The sequence below is a fragment of the Carex rostrata genome, chromosome 19 (genome assembly GCF_964058835.1).
Source record: "Carex rostrata chromosome 19, lpCarRost1.2, whole genome shotgun sequence".
Classification (NCBI taxonomy): Eukaryota; Viridiplantae; Streptophyta; class Magnoliopsida; order Poales; family Cyperaceae; genus Carex; species Carex rostrata.
The window spans coordinates 8,635,490-8,655,797 of NC_135936.1; the positions used below are offsets into that span (position 1 = coordinate 8,635,490).

General features: G+C 31.8%; 1 long non-coding RNA gene across 1 annotated transcript; it reads left to right on the forward strand.

Annotated features, from left to right (window-relative positions):
* Positions 1–458: 458 nt before the first annotated feature.
* LOC144571280 (uncharacterized) lies at positions 459–3,712 on the forward strand. Its single transcript, XR_013517463.1, has 2 exons — positions 459–1,325; positions 1,894–3,712. It is a non-coding gene; the product is annotated as an uncharacterized LOC144571280 (long non-coding RNA).
* Positions 3,713–20,308: the final 16,596 nt, after the last annotated feature.

The following is a 20,308-nucleotide window of genomic DNA, read 5'->3' on the forward strand; positions in this document are numbered from 1 at the left end:
ACATTTTATTGGATCAGACAACATACATTGGTCTAATTTGTAGGGAACCTTTTAATTTAAAACAATTTCATATCAATGAAACGGACCTATGCCTCTTTTATAACAAAAATTTATTGATAAATATGTTGGTTCATTAGATAGTTAAATAATTACTTTTAAAATTTAGTAATTTTGTTGATATTTAGTTAGGAATTGTAGCTATTAGATATTATGTGTGTATGATTAAGTGGACCTAACATTTTCAATCATTATTGCTCATGATCTCTCCGTATATATATATCTGTTAGTTGTGATATTAGTCAAATTTCATCATTATTTAATTAGTGTAGGATTTGGAGTTATTATATTATTAATAAATATATTTGTTTTGCTAAATTTTAGCCTCTTTTATTATTTATTTATATATTTAATTAAATAATATGTTTAGATTTCGTTAGTAAAACGGTTGGACACTGATCAACTGTTTTCTTGACTATATGCTATAACATAAAAAAAAAAAAAAAATTACAATTCACACAAGACATACACCTGGATCACATTTAGTATTTATTTATGTACCATTTTGTGGCCGGCTAGAGATTAAGACGTATGTTAGGCATTTGTTAATTGTTATAGGCTAAGAAATCTAAGACGATATACCTTCTTTTCTAAAAGAAAGATAAGAAAAGGTATTGTGTGTTTGGTATTCCTCCTGATTTGCTCTGTAATCAATGATTACTAGGAAAGATGCCACCTCCTCCGCAAGTATTTTCTGAAAAACAAATTAATTAGCTGCAAGGTGCTAATAAATTATAATGATCCTTTTGTGTTGGTAGTGCAAAGCATTCCAACAATCATGCAAACTTTTCAATTCAGTCGGACCGTTATTTTATCGGATTTCCATTTACAGTAATCCTCTCTCTTTTCAGTCACACATTCTCTCTCCACCGCTCTTTATCATAACCCAATCAAAACCTTCGTTTTTAAGAAGCTTAATTTGATCGCGATCGGAGCAGAGCTCCATCGATCCTTCCCTCCGCTTTAATTGCCCCCTCCTCTTTCAATCAAATCGAAGTCGATCGAGAGATAGAGAGCAAGAGAGACGAGAGATCGAGTCTCCCATCTACGTCGATCCCTCCGCCACTGTTCTTCCCACCGACCCCCATCGCCGCCTCGCGCTACCACCCTCATCTTCGTCCCTGTCTCAACCTCACCTATGCCTCTGGATTTTCTCTTTCCTTAGTTCTCTGAGCTTGATTGTGAACCCGATCTGGCCCACTGATGAGTCAGCCGTGGAGTCAAGTGAAATCCTGAGGAAGAAGACTACTTGATTCTTCTGTTTTCAGGTGAAATTCTGAGGAAAAATAACTGTTAGCTGATCTTTTGTCCTTACTATTCTCCTTTCTCAAATTAATTTATTTTGTACGGATTTTTTCCATTAATTGACTAAAATACATTGTTCTTAGCTACTTTTATTTTGTTTGTCAAAAATTTCCACAGAGTTGTACTGGTAAGATATTAATGCAATAGTAGTGCTCAATTGTGCCATTTCTCAATAATCAGGCTTGAATTAGCCTTTGTTGCCCAAAAGCCAAACTATAACCCTCTTATTAAAATTTATCACTCAACCCAATCTGGTCAAAATTCAACATCAATTTCAAGTGAAACCAAGTCATGGCAACTGAAAAACATGAGGGCCCAAATCAATAGTCAAACTAGCATCACTATTGTATCAGTTTGTCCAAATCCCTGTCCTTTGTATTATGTAATTTTATCATATATTGTTGATGTGATGGCTAATGGTTTGTTTAATTGTGTTAAATTGAAGTTAGATTACACTTTATTAAGAGTGCAGTGTTAATTATAAATTCAAGGTACTGAGTCAAGGTTTGTTCATGATCTGCCTTGTTACAGCATTCAGCTATGTGCTCCATGAGCTTGTTCCGATCGGTAGCTGATCATTCTTTAGCTTTGCATGCTTGATTATTGAGGTTTAAAGGTTAAATCTCACTATAAATATATTGCATGTTTATTATTTAGTTGATAGTTAGGTTAAAATGCTCTGTACATGAGGTTTATGTGCTTTATTCTAGAGATTTGAAGTGTTATTGTTGATGTTTAAAGATTAGATCAATATATACTTCATTTTTTATTTATTTGATCGTTAGGTTTAAATGCTTCATTCTGTTTTTTTTAATGCTTGATCATTAAGGTTTAACGGTTAGATCTCACTGTAAATAAATTGCAAATTTATTATTTAGTTCATTGTTAGATTTAAATTCTTAATACATGAGGTTTATACGCTTTATTAGAGAATTTTGTTTGCCGTGCGGTTCTGAAATTATTAAGATGATCTACACATGAATTATTATGAAGTCATAATTACTGGTAAAAGTTTCTAATATGAAATGGAGATCAGTATGCATTCTGTAGCCACACTGGTTGTAATCTTAATGTGGTTTTGTTCTTAATTTTGAATGTGAAATGAAAATGACATATGCTGGTTAATTATATTTATTGGGTTTTCTTACATGTCTGTGTTATGTTGTCCCTATTCCAGGACAATTAAGACTCACATGGGGAAGTTAATTTGAAAACAAGGAAATTTATTTAAATTAATTTAGACTCATTCATAGGCTGATGTGATGGAAAGGTGACAAATTTGCTTTCCTTCCATGAGCTTATTTTTTTCTAATCAAAATTAAACTAGTTTAAGCCAAGTTATTTTGATCTTCCTTTTGACATCGCATGAATGGCTGATGAAGTGACTAGGTTGAATTCTTGTGAAAGCCTAGGGCAATTTAGTCATCTCTTGTTTGGTGCAAACTGTCAATAACTTGAAAAAAATTGTAGTTACTGCTTGAGAAATAGTAAGTGTTATTTGCAAATAAGATAGAAGATTATTCTAAATTTTAGCGGGAATATATAGTTGTACATTACCAAGCTCTAAAATTTTATGTGCTTCTATTGACAGATGAATGAGGCCAAGTTGAAAAACATACTTAACCATTCAAAGATCCTAATGAGAAATAAAAAAAAAATCATTTATGGCATACTTGATAACTTTCTCACAAAGCAACTACCAAACAATGTGATATGGCTTGTCAGTATGTTTTATGCTCTGAAGCACAAAGGAGTCCGTGCTCTGGTTTCTACACAAGGTCAAATTATTTCATTTTAATTTTTGTTTACTTTCTTTAGAGACTGCTGCTAATTTTATGCTCTGGTTCATTTTAATTTTATCAATAAATCATGCTATGGGCCTCTATCCATACTTTATTGGAGCTGGGGGTCCGATTGCAGGTACAAGATCAGGTATAAAAGGTGGAAACAGGGCGACTTGAATTTTCTGGTAAGAAGAAAGGGTTGTCAGATGTTTAGAAGGGAAAGTTACAGGGAGCCCCTCCATTTGTATTGTTTTACGAAAATAAGAATAGGAGGGTTAGTTGAGAAATCTTTATTTTAAAAGTAGGAATTTTTAGTTTTATCGTTTTGAATATATTCTTATGGGTATGTAATATCTGTAAGACTTTTTAATCAAAAGAATAGGCTTATGGGTTTTAATAAATAAAAGGAGTTATAGGAAGCTACAAGGGCACACTGGAATGAGATTTTTTTTTTTAATATTTCAACAAGGAAAACTAAATAGCAGAATTCTGGTTATAATGAGGACAAGCTTATATGTTTTGGTATTATTGCCAAGCTTGATACTTGAAACCTTTTTCTGGTGACATATCACATTTTTTCTTTTCTTGTTTTGACTTATCTTTTCTCATTTTCAATTACTTTATTTTTGCTTGGTCATACATGCTTGTGTTGTTCAATAATTGAAACTCTGATATTGTGTTTTGGAAATATTTTCGGTAATTATTGTATATAATTAATTTACTGAACAGATTTTTCAGCTATAAAACTATTTTCTTTCTCTATTTCACTTAAGGATCAGGTACAATAATCTTCTAGTGATGCTGGTATGCAGCTTGAATTACAACTATTACTGTGTATTTTCTTTTTCAGGTTTTCACTTACTGGTATTGAGTTTTATTTAGTGGTATTAGTTTTTCACTTACTGGTACTAGTTTTGTTTAATGATATTAGAGTTCTAGTTTACTGGCTATTTTATTTATTATTTTGTCATATTGTAAGGATGATTTTAAGTAACGAAGTAAAGTCTACGGGTAATTACAATTAAAAAAATAATATTTACATCTTTTTTTCTTTCATTATTAATCTATAAAAAGTTTAACGAGACAGGTAATTTATGAGGCGACATATGTCAAATGTTAAAAGTTTAATATGATTGATAATTTATTTGTTGGCAAAAAATAATAGACATAAGAGGTTTTAATAGTTGAGAAGGTGTGTTTCAAGAGGCGTACCGATTTTTTTAGAAGGTCGTTGAGGCCAAAAGTACTAGTTGTAAAAATAAAATAAAAATTACTTAGATTTGAGGTTTAAACGCTTGAACGTAGTAGTTTAAATGCTAAATATCATAGATTTAAATGGTAAAGAAACTGCGTTCCAAGAGGCGTACCTACCTTTTAGAAGGTCGTCGTGGACAAAAATGTCAGTTGTAAATAATAAAAAAAATTAACTTTTATTAGAAGTTTAAATGTTTCAACGTAGTAGATTAAATGGTAGAAATCATAGGTTTAAATGCTTAAGAATTGAAAATGTTCATTGGTTTTACTTTTAAAAAAATGACGACTAAAAAATAACTCAAAAATATTTCTTCATGAATCTCATTTGAAAGAAAAAATTGAGTATAAAACGTCTGTATTTTTAGATTTGCAAAATTCATCACAAATTGTTCGAAAAATGAACGAGAATGATGAGATGAAAAAAAAAATAAGAGTGGGTAAAATTTTTTTTTTCTTTTTTTGACTTAAAAACAAAAATAGTTGAGAGTTAAAAATTATCCAGATTTAGAATTTAAATGCTTGTAAATAGAGTTTTAAAAACTTGCGAGTAGCATTGTGAATGGTTATAAACAGAGCTTTAAATGCTTGAATATGAGCGTTGAAAATGGAAGTTAGATATTAAGTACTTGGGGGACTCATTTGGGGATTTTGTTTGGAGTATAATTATCAGGCTCCTAAAATTATAATATAGATCAAGTTTTATTGGGCTACATCAAAATATGGATTTTTTTTTAAATGGAATTAGTTTAAATTATTTCAACAGAATGAGCCTAGGCGGGATGGAAACTCGAAAACTAGCCTCCACCGATCCCTAGGATCGGTGGAGCAAAAAAATGCATAGCCGCACCGATCCTATGAATCGGTGGAGCAACTTTGTTCCCTGACACAGCACTGCTACAGATTTGCCACAGAAAATCCAAAAAAAAAATACATTCTTTGCTGCACCGATCCGTAGGATCGGTGTAGGCTTGTTTCAAAATCAATAACCCGAAGGGACCTTCCTTCTCCTTCCTCCTTCTTCCTTCCTCTTCTTCCTTCCAGCCGCATTTCAACACCTTTTTTTTCCCTTTTTTTTTTATCCTCTCAATATACTCAATTATTTTTTCAATCTAATTGTTTCAAAGTTTTCGGATTGTTTAAGAGATAAGAAGACGGGTGTGCAGCTGGTCTGGAAATAAACCCTAAACCTAAACCTACACCGATCCACAGGATCGGTGCAAGAATTTTTCTGAGGCTCCACCGATCTTAGGGATCAGTGGAGGGGTGTTTGTGTGGCGTTTGCGGCAGGGGACAAAGTTGCTCCACCGATCCTACGGATCGGTGTAGGTGTGCATTTTTTTGCTCCATCGATCCTAGGGATCGGTGGAGGCTAGTTTTCGAATTTCCGTCCTGCCTAGGCTGGTTCTGTTGAAATAATTTAAACTAATTCCATTTAATTTTTTTTTCCAAAATATGGGTTCGAAATATTTGTTTTCTCTATGATCTGATATGATCAGATAATGTCTATCTGATTAGGTGCGAATGAATGAGTGCAAATGAACTGGTGTATTAGTCTATATCAAGGTTCTAAATAGCGTTTATAGCGTGCATAGCGGGGAGATAAAAAAAAACTTTAGCGAATAGCGCAGCCATAGCGAAAGCTATCATAAATAGCGATTGTTTTATTTCAAAAATTATATTTTATATTTCTAACATGTCTCATCAAGAAAAAAAAACATCAAATTGATTAAGAAGTTCTAATATTCATATTGAACCAATACAAAGTTCAAATTGTCATTCAAAATATCCCTAATTCAAAAACTATCGATATATTTTATATTCAAAATATACCACTACCATATATTAATGCCTGATACAAAATTTAATTGATATAGCAGTATAGCCCGCACATGTTCCATTGTATTGATATAGCTTGATAAAGTAAAAAAATCTCATCTAGACATTAAGGCCCATTAAAATTGTAAAATCATAAGCCCATGTAGCATAGCGGACCGCTATTTCCGCTACGCGCTACATGCTATAGTGGACCGCTATTAGCGCTATAGCGGCTGTAGCTCGATTAGCGCAGTTTTACCTCGTAGCTTAGCTTTCTAGGTTCAAAACCACTATAGCTAGCTATTTAGAACACTGGTATATATATATATATATATATATAGAGAGAGAGAGAGAGAGAGTGGCTAATATGCATTCGGTTGCATATGGACCGAAGTGCTTACGGTCCAAATTTGATTTTTCAAAATCCAAACGGTCGATCTGAACCGTTCATCTTGTTCTCCATATTAATATGTGCTTGGAGACCAAATTTTATATTTTTCTGAATTTTTTTACTATTTATTAAGTATTTTACAAAATTATTGATCCAACGGTAGCTTAACAAAACAGTAAAATCAGCAGCTATCGTTGGATCAACAATTTTGTAAAATACTTAATAAATAGTAAAAAAATTCAGAAAAATATAAAATTTGGTCTCCAAGCACATATTAATATGGAGAACAAGATGAACGGTTCAGATCGACCGTTTGGATTTTGAAAAATTAAATTTGGACCGTAAGCACTTCGGTCCATATGCAACCGAATGCATATTAGCCACACTCTCTCTCTCTCTCTCTCTCTCTATATATATATATATATATATATAGAGGTAGGCTAATATACAATCGATTGTTCCTAGCCTCCCGTGCAACCAAGTCATTTTTCAATTTTTCAAGTCCAAATGATCGATCCAAACCGTTAGATGTGATCTCCATATTAAAATGTGCTAGGAGACCAAATTTTACATTTTTTGGAATTTTTTTACTATTTATTAAGCCACTTTGAAAATCGCTGATCCAACGGTAGCTTCTGATTTTACTGTTTGGTTAAGCTACCGTTGGATCAGCGATTTTCAAAGTGGCTTAATAAATAGTAAAAAAAATCCAAAAAATATATAATTTGGTCTCCTAGCACATTTTAATATGAAGATCACATCTAACGGTTTGGATTGATCATTTGGACTTCAAAAATCAGAAAACGACTTGGTTGCACGGGAGACTAGGAACAATCGATTGTATATTAGCCTACCTCTATATATATATATATATATATATATATATATATATTGTTAGTTTTATTTAGTGAATATAACTAGGGTGTTTTTAAGTTCACCAAGACCTTTGGTGAACTCAAGTCTAAAATTTGTCAAATCAGTTTCACATAATGAATCCGAACCGTTGATACCCGCTAACCTTACGAGTGATGTGTCTACATGTAAAAATTTTAAACATTTGAATTAATTTACTATAAAGTCAAGCGGTCAAAAAATGAATGCATTAAAATTAATTTATTAACCTTTCAATTTTGACCATTTGACTTTATACTAAATTAATTCGAATATTTAAAATTTTCACATGTAGACACATCACTCCACATGTAGGTGGGTTTCAATGGTTCGGATTCGTCATTTGAAGCTGATTTTGATGGGTTTTAGACTTGAGTTCACCAAAAGACTTGGTGAACTTAAGAACACCGTAGTTCTACTCTTATTTAATTATGTGGCCTATGTTATTATTGTGCACCAATTTCATTTACATAAATTAATGAAAAGGCAAAAGTAATTTTTGATGGAAAAAATTAGATAGTTATTTATAAAATATACTGGTCTCAAATGTTACCTGAGTTATTAAATCCTTCTTCTCTTATTTGGACACATCCCATTTTGAGAACTTCGTCCATAAAAAAATAAATAGAGAAGTAAAAGAAAAACGTCTAAGGTCTCCATCATCATGTTTGATAAAAACCATTGAAGATTGATATTTATGCTTCCGTCTAACAATGTCGTAACTTCATAACTGTAAGATTTAAATTTGTTTGCTATTTTATTTTGGATTTACGGATTCTGGATGTTTGCGTTCTAATTGCAAAACACATTATGATTTTATAATATCTATCATATATCTGTTAGTATTTTGTTTTTCTGGCTGTTCAGTTCATTATATGAAATTACTCAAAAAGAGAAAAAGTGATAGAAATATAGAAGAACAATATTTTCGGTTTTATTAGATTAGATCAGAAATTTGATATGTCTGAATTCGCACTACTTTAGAAATCTAGAAAGAAAAATAAAAAGATAGGAGGAGACTGTCAGTTGGCGCTAGCACTCTGACTTGCAGTTGTTTGTCAACTTGTTCATGTGGATACTGGTAGAAACGTGACTACGTTTGCTGTTGTGTGGATCCAATACGAGATGTATAAAGTGAAAAATATTACTGCTAGAGCTTGAAATTTTTGATGCGCGTCTCTAATAATAAACTTTATTTATATCTTGAAATTAATTTTATACATGAATTCTAATTTTTAAGTAGTGAACAAATTATAAATTGAATCAAATTATTTCACATATAACCTACCAAAAACCCTACAGATAATACTATGAAAAATTATGTGCTTAGTGATTAATTAAGTTGAGCAAATCTGGTCCCAATTCTCTCCAAATCATGTACTCTTTCTCTCTCTTTCTCGCTCTTTCTCGCTCTCCTTTCTAATAACGATAAGTCAAGCCATTTAATCTAAAATATATATTAAAGATAATTCTGACTCAAACGTCACATGTACTTTTACAGGTCATTAGTTTGAACTTTTTAACACACAATATAGACTGAACTATGGCTGTTCATCGGTTCGTTTCGGTTGAAATCAAATCAAACTAGGTAAATTAAAGTTATAATTTGGTTTTAAAAATAGAATTGAATCGAACTGATTTAGTATTGCAAGTGAATTGAACTGAACCAAAGGTTTATTTCAGTTTGTTCAGTTCAAACCAAAATATATTAATTTTTTTATTTAAAGCAATTGATTTATAATAAACCAAAATATTTTAAGAAACAAACTGGGATATTAAGAAATAAACTAAAGTATTTAAAACCAGTGTTGTAAAAAACGCCCGTGACGGCTGATTAATCTGTTACGGTGGCCAAATTGTCACGCATACCCTTAACAGAGCCATGTTTGCGGTGGAAAACGTTTAATCGGCCAATTATTTTCGATTATTCCCGTTTATTCTCGTTTATTCCAATTTCAGTAAATTTTTTTTTACATTAACTTTTTTTTTTAATGTGATAGTATGTGATAATAAGTTTTATAAATTAGGTATTGCAGTTTTGTTTGTGCTTGAACATACATTCAATATTTTTTATATATGTTTTTTCTTCAAACTTATTTTAAAATTGATTAATTCTTCTTCTATTTATTTATCATATATTTTTCTTACTAATTACTGGTGTAATTTTTTCAATTAGTACTAGATATTTATTTATGAAACTAAGTTGTTATTATAAACTAAATTTAGTGATTTTATGTTGGAATGTTTCATTTCTTTTACATAATATATTATTAATATTTAAAAAAAGTTTAACTCTTAAATTTATTTTTTCATTAAATAAATGTGTTACTAACACATGTAAAGTGTATATACATTAAAAAAAAAGTGTAGTGTCATGTTATAATAATGAAATTAAGTTAAGTTAAGTTTATTTGATAAGTTTAATGAGTTAAATAAATCATTTTTAATAAATTATGATATATATACATAAATTTAATAAAAACGTTAAATTGTCCGCATAATTCCGATTAATTGGCCGCATACCGATTAATCGATTGGCGGTACCCCGTCCGTCCGACGACCGCATACCGTTATTTACAACACTGTTTAAAACAATTGATTAAGAAATAAACCGGAGTATTAAAAATATATAAATTGGAGCAGTTCAGACCAAATTCATAATATATAAAAGTTCGGTTGAAAATTTCCAAACCAAACCGAACCAAATTTATAATTCGGTTTTAAAAAGCAAACCGAACCGTTTGGTCCAAACTAATTCGGTTCGGTTCAAAACCGAACCAATGAACACCCCTATCTTGAACGCATATATTGAGGCAATTTTTGAATATATACATGCATTCAAATCCGGTCATTTGGTTCATATTATTATTTTTGTAAAATTGTACGCATGCATTTAACATCAAACGTAATATATCATTCTATTTTAAAATCCAGTATTAGTATTAATTTATAAAAATCGGAATATAATTTTTTTTTTCAAAGTTTCCTGCCCTTAGGCCTTTATTCCAAAAACATCAGAGAGTACAATTTAAGCATGTTACATAAGATATCGTAGCTACTTCACTGCTTGCATAAAGCCTATCTAAATATTGAAAACTGGAAATGTAAAACAGTAAACTCTTCAAAGAGAGTGGATATCGGTCAAGATTCAGGACAGTTATTACCGGTCCATAACTATTATATTTCCAGCTTTTGAGTAAAGATTTTAACAGAGCAATTTTGACTTCATACATACAGCGCAGTACTAATTAGAGACTTTTGGGTTTCATGTCGAAGAGAGAGAGGTAAGTGAGTCAATGTAATTTTGAAGTTTCAATCAACACAATTAGCTAGACGAGTTAGGTCCGGTCTGGATAGGATCATGTTTGATTTAGATCATTTAAATTTGAATCGTCTAGTGTCCAAAGCATTTCAGATTCAGATCAATTCAGGTGGCTGGTCATGATAAGCTGCCAACTTAGGTACACAGATGAATCGGATTCTGGTTGCTTCGGGTTATGAGTCGATTTGCTTCCACTTGAATTATTGTCAATTATATGGGTTAATATTGAGTTATGTGTAGTCAGATGGGAAGGCGCGTACCGGACCGGTACATGCAGCGACTGTGATGAGGAATAGAAGCAACCAAGCAGGCAAGGCAGATTACTAGGCGGTACAGTGACTGGTACTAGGACTGGTACAAAGTTACAAGAATATATGCTTAATTGGAGAAACCATATTTAATTAGGCAAGTGGTACCGTGACTGGTACAACTAAGCCTACGGTACCAAATGGTACCAGGACTGGTACACAAATGCATACAGTGCCGAACTGAACTCAAAAACAGTAATCAGTGAAGAGAGTGAAGAGGGGGGAAGAAACCAGGCACAAAGAGAATGGCAATACTGGAACCACTTAGCTGCAATCTTTGAATTATTTTTGTTTTTGGATTTCTGTATCTTTCATTTATGCATTTATTTTACTTCTATTCTATTTTACATTGCTGTTCAAATGTATTGAGTATTGTTATCAATCTTGTAATCATGTTACAAAATTTTGTAACTATCTTAATGAAATTAAATGTGGCCTTGACTCATATTTTTTTCTCAAAAAAATATTGAGTTATGTGCAGTCTCTATTGCTCAGTTTGGTTATAGTTGTTGTTATGTTTGCTTGTTTGTTTGTTTTTATTTTTTTATTTTTTTTTATGAAAGGCAAAATTGCCCATTTCATTAGTTAACTAACAAGAAAGTAGAGTTTAAAAATCAATTAAAAGAAATCTATAAAGCACTAATGCAGAGCAAAACAGCAAGCTAATATTAAGCGATAGATAATAGGCTGAGGTAAAGGATCCTAAACTCGGATCTATACAAAAAACATTATTCTTCTTCATATCAAGTCAAGCCAGAGATCTAGCATGCCTCAGCATCAGAATAGGTTCTGCTTCTTCAGCCTCAACTCCCTGATACACTACCATTTGGTTGTCAGCAGGATCCCAAATACAAAGATGTATTACAATGATATCATCAGGCAACCATTCCTCTGCAGCTTCCTTAATTCTTTTATCCATGTGTCATGTCCAATATTGAAATACATATATGATTAGTAGTATAATAGATCTAACACTTTTACCAGTACTGGATTGAAAACAAAATTCATTTCTTTATTTCCAAATCATTCAACATACTGCACTAAATACAACTAAGAAACCTAGTTATATGTTTGACTGAACCAAGTTGGCATGAAAAGTTAAAAACATTAGAACAATATGACCAATCATCGAAGTAGAGAGTACTATTGCCTAACAAGAATCATATTTTTTTAGCTTGAGGGCACATAAGAAAAAGGTGGTTAGTAGTTTCATTCTTAGCACAAAAATGACAATTCAATACCCAAGACCACCCTTTTTTTCTCAAGTTTTTCTTAGTTAATATACGATTATGAAGAACCAACCACATAAAAATCCAGCTTTTAGGTGGGATTTAAAATCCAGCTTTTAGGTGGTATTGGTAAATCCCAGATAACAACAAACTTATTGGCTTTAATTCCTCTGAAATTAAGTATTTGGTAAATGGATTTGACTATAAAATGCCCTAAGTCTCCCATCATTGAGCTACTTTATCTATACAATGGGTGAAACTAGATGAGCCAATAAGGTAAAAGATTTCATGCCATTCCTTAGTTCAAATACTACTAAGACTTCTAAATCTAACAACAATACCTTGAGACAATATGACTGCAGCTATTGTAATATTCTGATTTGAGGATATATTATATAATTGAGGATATCTAGTAGATAGGGTACAATTACCATACCAAATCACGTTCCAAAATTCCAATTGAGATTGTATTCATGGAATATATTCTACACATATTTTCCGTTGCCAAAATGGACTAGCTAAGTAATATTGATGTAGGATCACTGTTTTTCATAAAGCTGAGTATTGATGGTTGTGGAATTTCCACCACCATTTTAAAAGTAAAGAGATAATCATTTCCTGCAAATTTAATACTCCTAATCCATCATTACATTTGGTCATACAAATTATGGACCATTTAACTAGTGTATATTTTTATCTAGAAAAAGTACCTTGCCATAGAAATCTATTTTTATTTTAGTCTAATTGTCTAAGTATTGTTTTAGGAGCTCTATATAAAGATAGAGTATAGAAAGGAATTGTAGATAGTACATAATTAATCAAAAGTGACCGGTGCTGACACCGGTCGCTGATACTCAATTTTTCTAAAAAAAAAAGAATTTCGTCCAAAATTAGACAACCAATTGTATCAGCGACCGACGCAAACACCGGTCGCTGAATTATTTTTTTTTTTAATCGCTGAAATTTTGGGTAAAAAAAAGCGCGCCAGAACCAAACCCTTCTTCAAAACCCTTTTTTGATCGGAACCCCAAACCCTTCTCCAAAATCGATTGCCTCTCTCTCTACCTCTCTCCTCTGGTCACCTCCATCTCGTGTCGCACAGCTCCAGGCGCCGCTAGGGTTCCCTCTCTACTCTGCTCACCTCCATCTCGCGTCGCACGGCACCAGGCATCGAACCTCCATCCCGCGTCGCACAGCACCTGGTGAGAGATTAGTTGAGAAACAGACAAGGCATCTCTTTTTCTTTCAGCCCAGTGTAAATCTGGATTAGTTGATTTTCAATTTTAATAAGGTATGATATTCGATCTAGTAGTTTTCAGCTTGACAGAAATGAGAGAAGTAAAGAAGACTTCTCTTTCCTTGTTTAGTCCAGTTGAAATCTGAATTGGTTAATTTTCATTGTTAGAGCTTGCGATATTGGTGTCAGTAGTGGATTGATTAAACCCGTCTAGGGCAGCCCGTGCCCGGTCCGCCCGTGCCCTATGCCCGGGATACCCGTGTCCGAGCCCGGGTATAGGTCGGGTAAACAGGTACGGGCAAAAACCGGGCCGGTCACCGTTTTTGGGCAAAAACCCGACTATACCCGGACCGAATTATACCCGTACCCGACCATACCTGTGCCCTTCGTGTCCGTGCCCGTGTACCCATGCCCGTGCCCGTACCCGTATACCCGTGTACCCTATCCGTTGTACCATACTCGTGTACCCTACCTGTATACCCGTTTAAAATTTGAATTTCAAAATTTTTCAAATTTCCCCCCTTTCAAATTTTAATTTCTGTTTTTAAAATTTCTGTTTTTTAATTTCTGTTTTTTAAATTCTGTTTTTTAATTTCTATTTTTTAAATTCTAATTTATTTTTCAAATGAAAATAAATGAATGTTTACAAAATATATTATCAATTTAAAATGAACGTTTACAAAATATATTATCAATTTAAAATGAACGTTTAGAAAATATATTAGCAATTTAAAATGTAAACTAAAAATTTCGAGATATAAATAAATTATGAACCTATATAATTAGAATGAGAATTTGAAAATAAAATAAAATGACTCGTGTAAAGAAATAAAGAAATACATTTGTACTTAGCCGAATAAATACAAATTTTATTTATTTAGGAATTATAAAGATGTGACTTGATAATTTTATGTATATATATATATACTATTTGATATTGAATTATTCAGATTTTAAAAGTCAAATTTTAAAAGTCGAATTATTTATAATTTTTTTTAAATGTTTATACTTTGCAATAATAATTTTTCTTGTAAAAATTATAATGAAATTTGTTTCAAATGATTTATATCAAGTAGCTAGTTTGAAACTTGATAGCTTTGCATCTTCAACAGTAATTGACACGTTCAAGAAATGTTTTGATGGCATAAGTCGTAATGAAATGCGAATTTTAATCAAATATCCTTCCTAATTTTTTTATTTTTATTTTTTAGGCTAAGAGGAACAAATTCGCTAATTGATTATGAGACGGTCAAATTTTTGTACAAGCTGTTAAAGAGCTCACTTAATAAATTTATTCTTAAATAAGAAATTATTTGTCTAGTATAATTTTCTAAGGCATTATTTTTATTTTGAAGATCACAAATTTGAAATTCAGTGTATATTTCAAAGATGATTTAAGGTTTTAAAACCTTACCTTTATGCACAACTATTTTTTAACAAGTTTGGATGGAGTACATTTTAGAATTATTGATCAAGTACTATATATTTGGGACAAAATTGAATTATTTAATATGGAGTCCATGGACTATATATCAACATGATATTATTTTTGTCAAAAATAAATTTTAACATATTTTTGGATAATTTTAGTAATATATATCTAAAAAATACCGTCAAACGATTACAAAATATTTTCACTCAATTTTATACTCCTAAAGACAAGTAAATTCAAATTATGGTTATGGTGTAAAATTTTGATACTTGCATTATTAATCCAATAAAAAAAATGAAAGGATCGGATGCTGTCTTTGATGGCACTAGATACCCTAATTAATCTTATTTCTTAAACTATGGTTATGATGTCTTTGAGAAAATTGACAAATTGCCTAGTTACATATCCCAATTATATTGATCATACATGGTTTAAACTAACACATGCGTTTTGTTTCCTGCAAGTCTAATTTTTTGTTTTATTTTTTATTAAAGATAATTAGGATACATCTTAATTGTAAGTACATCAAGTAGTAGATATATTAGCACACATACACTAAGAATAATAGTCATTAATATATTTATAGGCATTCCTATCTACATTCTAATAAGTAAACTGATAAAAACATCATTATATATCCTAAATAAAAAAAACTAACATATACTTATCTTAAGTTGAAATTTTATTATTGAATATAATTTTACCACTAAAATCCATCCATTTATTTATCTTAAGTTGAAATTTTATTATAGAATAAGTAACTTTTATTTTTTAATCTATTACTTTAAAATAATTAATAATTATTTTTAAAGTAATTGATTTAAAAAAAATGATTTATATTTTATTTTACCTATTGAAAATAAATGAACGTTTACAAAATATATTATCAATTTAAAATGTAAACTAAAATTTTGGAGATATAAATAAATTATGAAACTATATAATTAGAATGAGAATTTAAAAATAAAATAAAATGACTCGTGTAAAGAAATAAATAAATTCATTTGTACTTAGCCGAATAAATACAAATTTTATTTATTTAGGAATTATAAAGATGTGACTTGATAATTTTATGTATATATATATACTATTTGATATTGAACTATTTGAATTTTAAAAGTCGAATTATAAACATGTAATAATATTTATACGACACTGTTAAAAAAAATAGAAAAAAAACATAAAAAAAAACCCGGACCGGACCGGACCGCCTGGACCGCCATGCCCCTCAAGGGTACAACGGGCACGGGTATAGGACGGGCAGGGCATGGTTTTTGAAAAAAAAAATCGGGATGCCCAGCCCGAGATACCCGTCTACCCGTGATACCCGTGCCCGACCTCTACCTGTGCCCGTGCCCGGGTATGCCCGGTCCGCCCTGCCCCTACCCGAGAGCAAACTCCTAGGTGTTAGGTACAAAAAAAACTGATGTGTGCTATTTACAGATGGTCAAATCTAGGAGAATACAAATGGTTTGGCCAGTTTGATTTCAACTGAACAAAATGTTTTTTTAGTTATAATGATTCTGTTGTTTGGTTTTCTTTAAAGTTATGTAGTTTGATTTCTAATTCGGTTGATAGTGTTGTAACAAATGCCCATGCAACAGATTTGAGGAATCATATCATTCCAGAAAGCTAAATGGCATGGCTACTGAGACAAATTATTTCTATTTGTTTTTGGTTCTTCTCTTTTCCTCCCAATATGATAAATGGCATGGCCACTGGCACTGTTAACAAATTCTCTGGTTATTTTTGTTCTTTGGATTTGACAGTATAATCAAGATCCATGTGGTTTTGTAGATTTTCTAAAGTTGCAAAACTAGTTTCTGACAGTAATACGTAAATTCGTAGAGTGTCGTTATCCTTGACTCAATATCGTGGATGTAATGCATGCACTCTATCCGGAAGCCATCATCTGACCGGTTTGGAGCGTAGATGTAATAAGAATCCTTGTCCTTAGTTTCCTTCCTCCGAATAAGAAGAATACATTGTTCGGACGGCTAAATCGTACAATCTGACTTTCACCTTTTTTTTTTGGCGTGGTGAGTGGTTAACCATGCTAGACTTAGCAGGACGTCGAAGTCTCGCGTATCAATACCGTAAGGTTCAAATGAAGACGCGATTGATTTATTCTTGTGTCACGAATACTGACTGATGCTTAGACTAGTATGCTAGTGATCGAAACGAGGCGCTGACCACCGAGAGTTCAGGGTGAGGCTCCGGCAGCTGAGACACGGTTCTATGTTGCCACGGGATTTATTCGTTAAATTTCGTATGATAATTTTAAACATCCACGGTTTGTATTTTATAGATTTTTAAATTTCATTAATAACTCCATAAATCTAAATTCACAAATTATAATATGACATTTCCCCTTAATGGGTTTAATAATCGTTCGAAAGTTCGCCTCGACTAGATTTTTAATAATCTCATAATTTAATCACTTTATATAATTTAGTTTACTGCATCGACTATCATTCAATTAACTAAAAATTATTATTTATCCATAATACCAATTATTTATCCATAATACAAATTATTTATTCGCTAATTATCGATTCGATTTCGGGGACGGTGACGGTCGTCCATAGTGTGACTGAAAAGTGAAGTAGCTACACACAATCATAGTACGATAGAGAGGGGATGTGTGATAAGAGAAGATTTCCATTTCTAAGTATCTATATGCGAAATTTTATTTGAAAGTACCATCAAAGTGTTTTGACTCGTGTATACTTATGTATATATATATATATTCAATATGTGACTATGCTTCTTATTCATTTTCCTCGAGTGGTACCGAGCCCATCATGTAAAGAACATGAAGAACCTGAGCTCTAATACCACCCTAAGGATGTCACACCCCAAACCAGGAATTCTTGATTAAGGTATGATCAACCTCGCCTCGTTCTTAATTAATCATTAAGCACACAAGGCTAAAATAAACATAATAATAAATCAAACAGCAGTGAAAGCATAAAATAAAGTATCAGCATTAGTCACTTATCAAATAAATAAACATAAACATACATGTCATACAGTACGATCCATCTCGAATCCAAAATAACATCATCTAATGAAAGGGGATACATGATCTATCGAGCCCGTATGTATAATATAAGAAATACAAGACTCGTAAACCTAATCAAAGGCTAACCCTAGCTAAGTCAAGTGGCGTGGCCATCGGGGACAGCTCCTGACAACTTCTGGTGCGGATCGCCAGATGCTATACCTAAAATCTACGAAACAACTTGTGGGTGAGCGACTAATCACCTAGTATGTGACCCAGAATTATCCCCTCAGGGATCCTCTATGGTCAAAGTATTTTTATTTATAAATCGTGTTCAATTATGAATATAATTCAAAATATGCACACGTGTGAACCTATATCAATATCTAATAGAATTTACACTACTTTTAAATGATGCCATGATGCGGTTAATCTATTATGCCAACATGCAAAAAAACCCAGAGTCAAAATATGCACAAGTGTGAACAAAATTCACACGGTTTTATTTTATCTTTCACGAATTCACACTAATGGATTATGGGTCAATTCAAGATTTCCTTACCTTTATGCTGCTGGATCGATTAAATTCACGGCATGGACCTAGTTAAATGGAACTTATTCCACTGTTAATTTGTTACGATGTTGAAACATTTTCCTATTATAAGTTATCATTATATTAACAATTTTGAGCTGTGATATAAGTTTGATTCATACATTATTAAAGATTAATGATTAAATCCATTAGTTGCATTATTTGAGATTTGAACCTAAATAGTTTGTTAATCAATTTCGAACGAATTATATCCAGTTTGAGTTTGATTTGAATAAGATTCGAACTAAACTAGTTTAATTTGTTTCAAAATGAACTAATTTTGAATCGAATTAAACTCAAATCAAACTCAAATCGAATCACGAACTACAAATTTTTTTGCCACTCCTACTCAGCCTTGTGATTTCAAATGGAAATCGGTGGATTTTTATCCCCTACTTTAAAAAATATATATATTGAGTTATGTTTGAGTAAGGATCAAATTTGACTTAATTAGGTCAAGATCAGATAATGGGTCGAATAATTTTTTGGTACGCATGCATTAGCTGTCCTGAACTCAAATAATTTACAGGTCAGATTGTTTGTTAGATATTGATCAGTTGCTCGAGTTCAAGTTTTGCGAGTTTTGACCTTCAAAAAAAAAAAAAAGTTTTGCGAGTTTAAAGTTATCTCAACTTCGGATCAACACAAAATTTAGATCAACCAAAGTTCTCAAAATTACAAAATGAGATCGGATTTTCACCCTAATAGAACTGAACAGGCCTCAAGATTTAGAAGCAGAGAATCTCTGTTCCGTGATAAAATTTTATCAACTTTTTTGCAATTTTAGGCAGGAACGCAAAGCATCCTGGCAAAAAAAATCAACCCTTGTTATAATCCCCAGCGTATAAATATTTCATGCATATAACTGTTCCTCGCAATAATTGAAATTCGCAGAATCAATATGCACATCACTGACTTATAATAATCTTGATGTTATATTGACATATTCATAATGTCTCCACGGTCAATCTAGCTAATTCTTTGCACAGAGGATTTGCATAATTACTTATGGTACTTCAATTTGAAGCAACCGAGAATATAACTAAGTGGGACACTTAGGGGAACCAAACATGCTTTTAAACATTCCAATCATTGTGGAATCAGATGCAATAGGCCAACTGGCCATGCATGACTTGTGACCAGGTCTTGAGCATCGAGTCTTCAGCTTGGCGCACAGGGTAAATCACTTAAGCAATCGGATTATTCTTTGCTTAAAGTTGTTATGCTTTAATAATTCGTTATCTAAAACCGCTTTATCTTCTTAATTTAACAATATTAGACTTAAGCAGAGTGCTGAATAGTACCTCTACATATTTATATACAACAAGAACGAATAATGTAGGCCATCATCATTTATTTTGATTCACACAAATTAACAACAAATATGCGCTTAATAACAATTATAATTGTTATAAAGTCAGCCAACATTTAAAAAAAAAAAAAATACTTCCATAAAAGAAAAACATGGAGATCATCCACTTACCATGCAGCTAGGTTATAATGCAAATTCAATAAGCAAACTCATGACATGTTACATAATAACTTTACACCTACATATGTATAGATATAGCATACACACTGAAAATAGTACTGAAATCTCCACGCAAGAAAATAAATATCCTTCTTTATTTATTTAGAGAAAGACATAAATGATCACAAGATTTTTTGTCTAGAAACTATAAAGCTT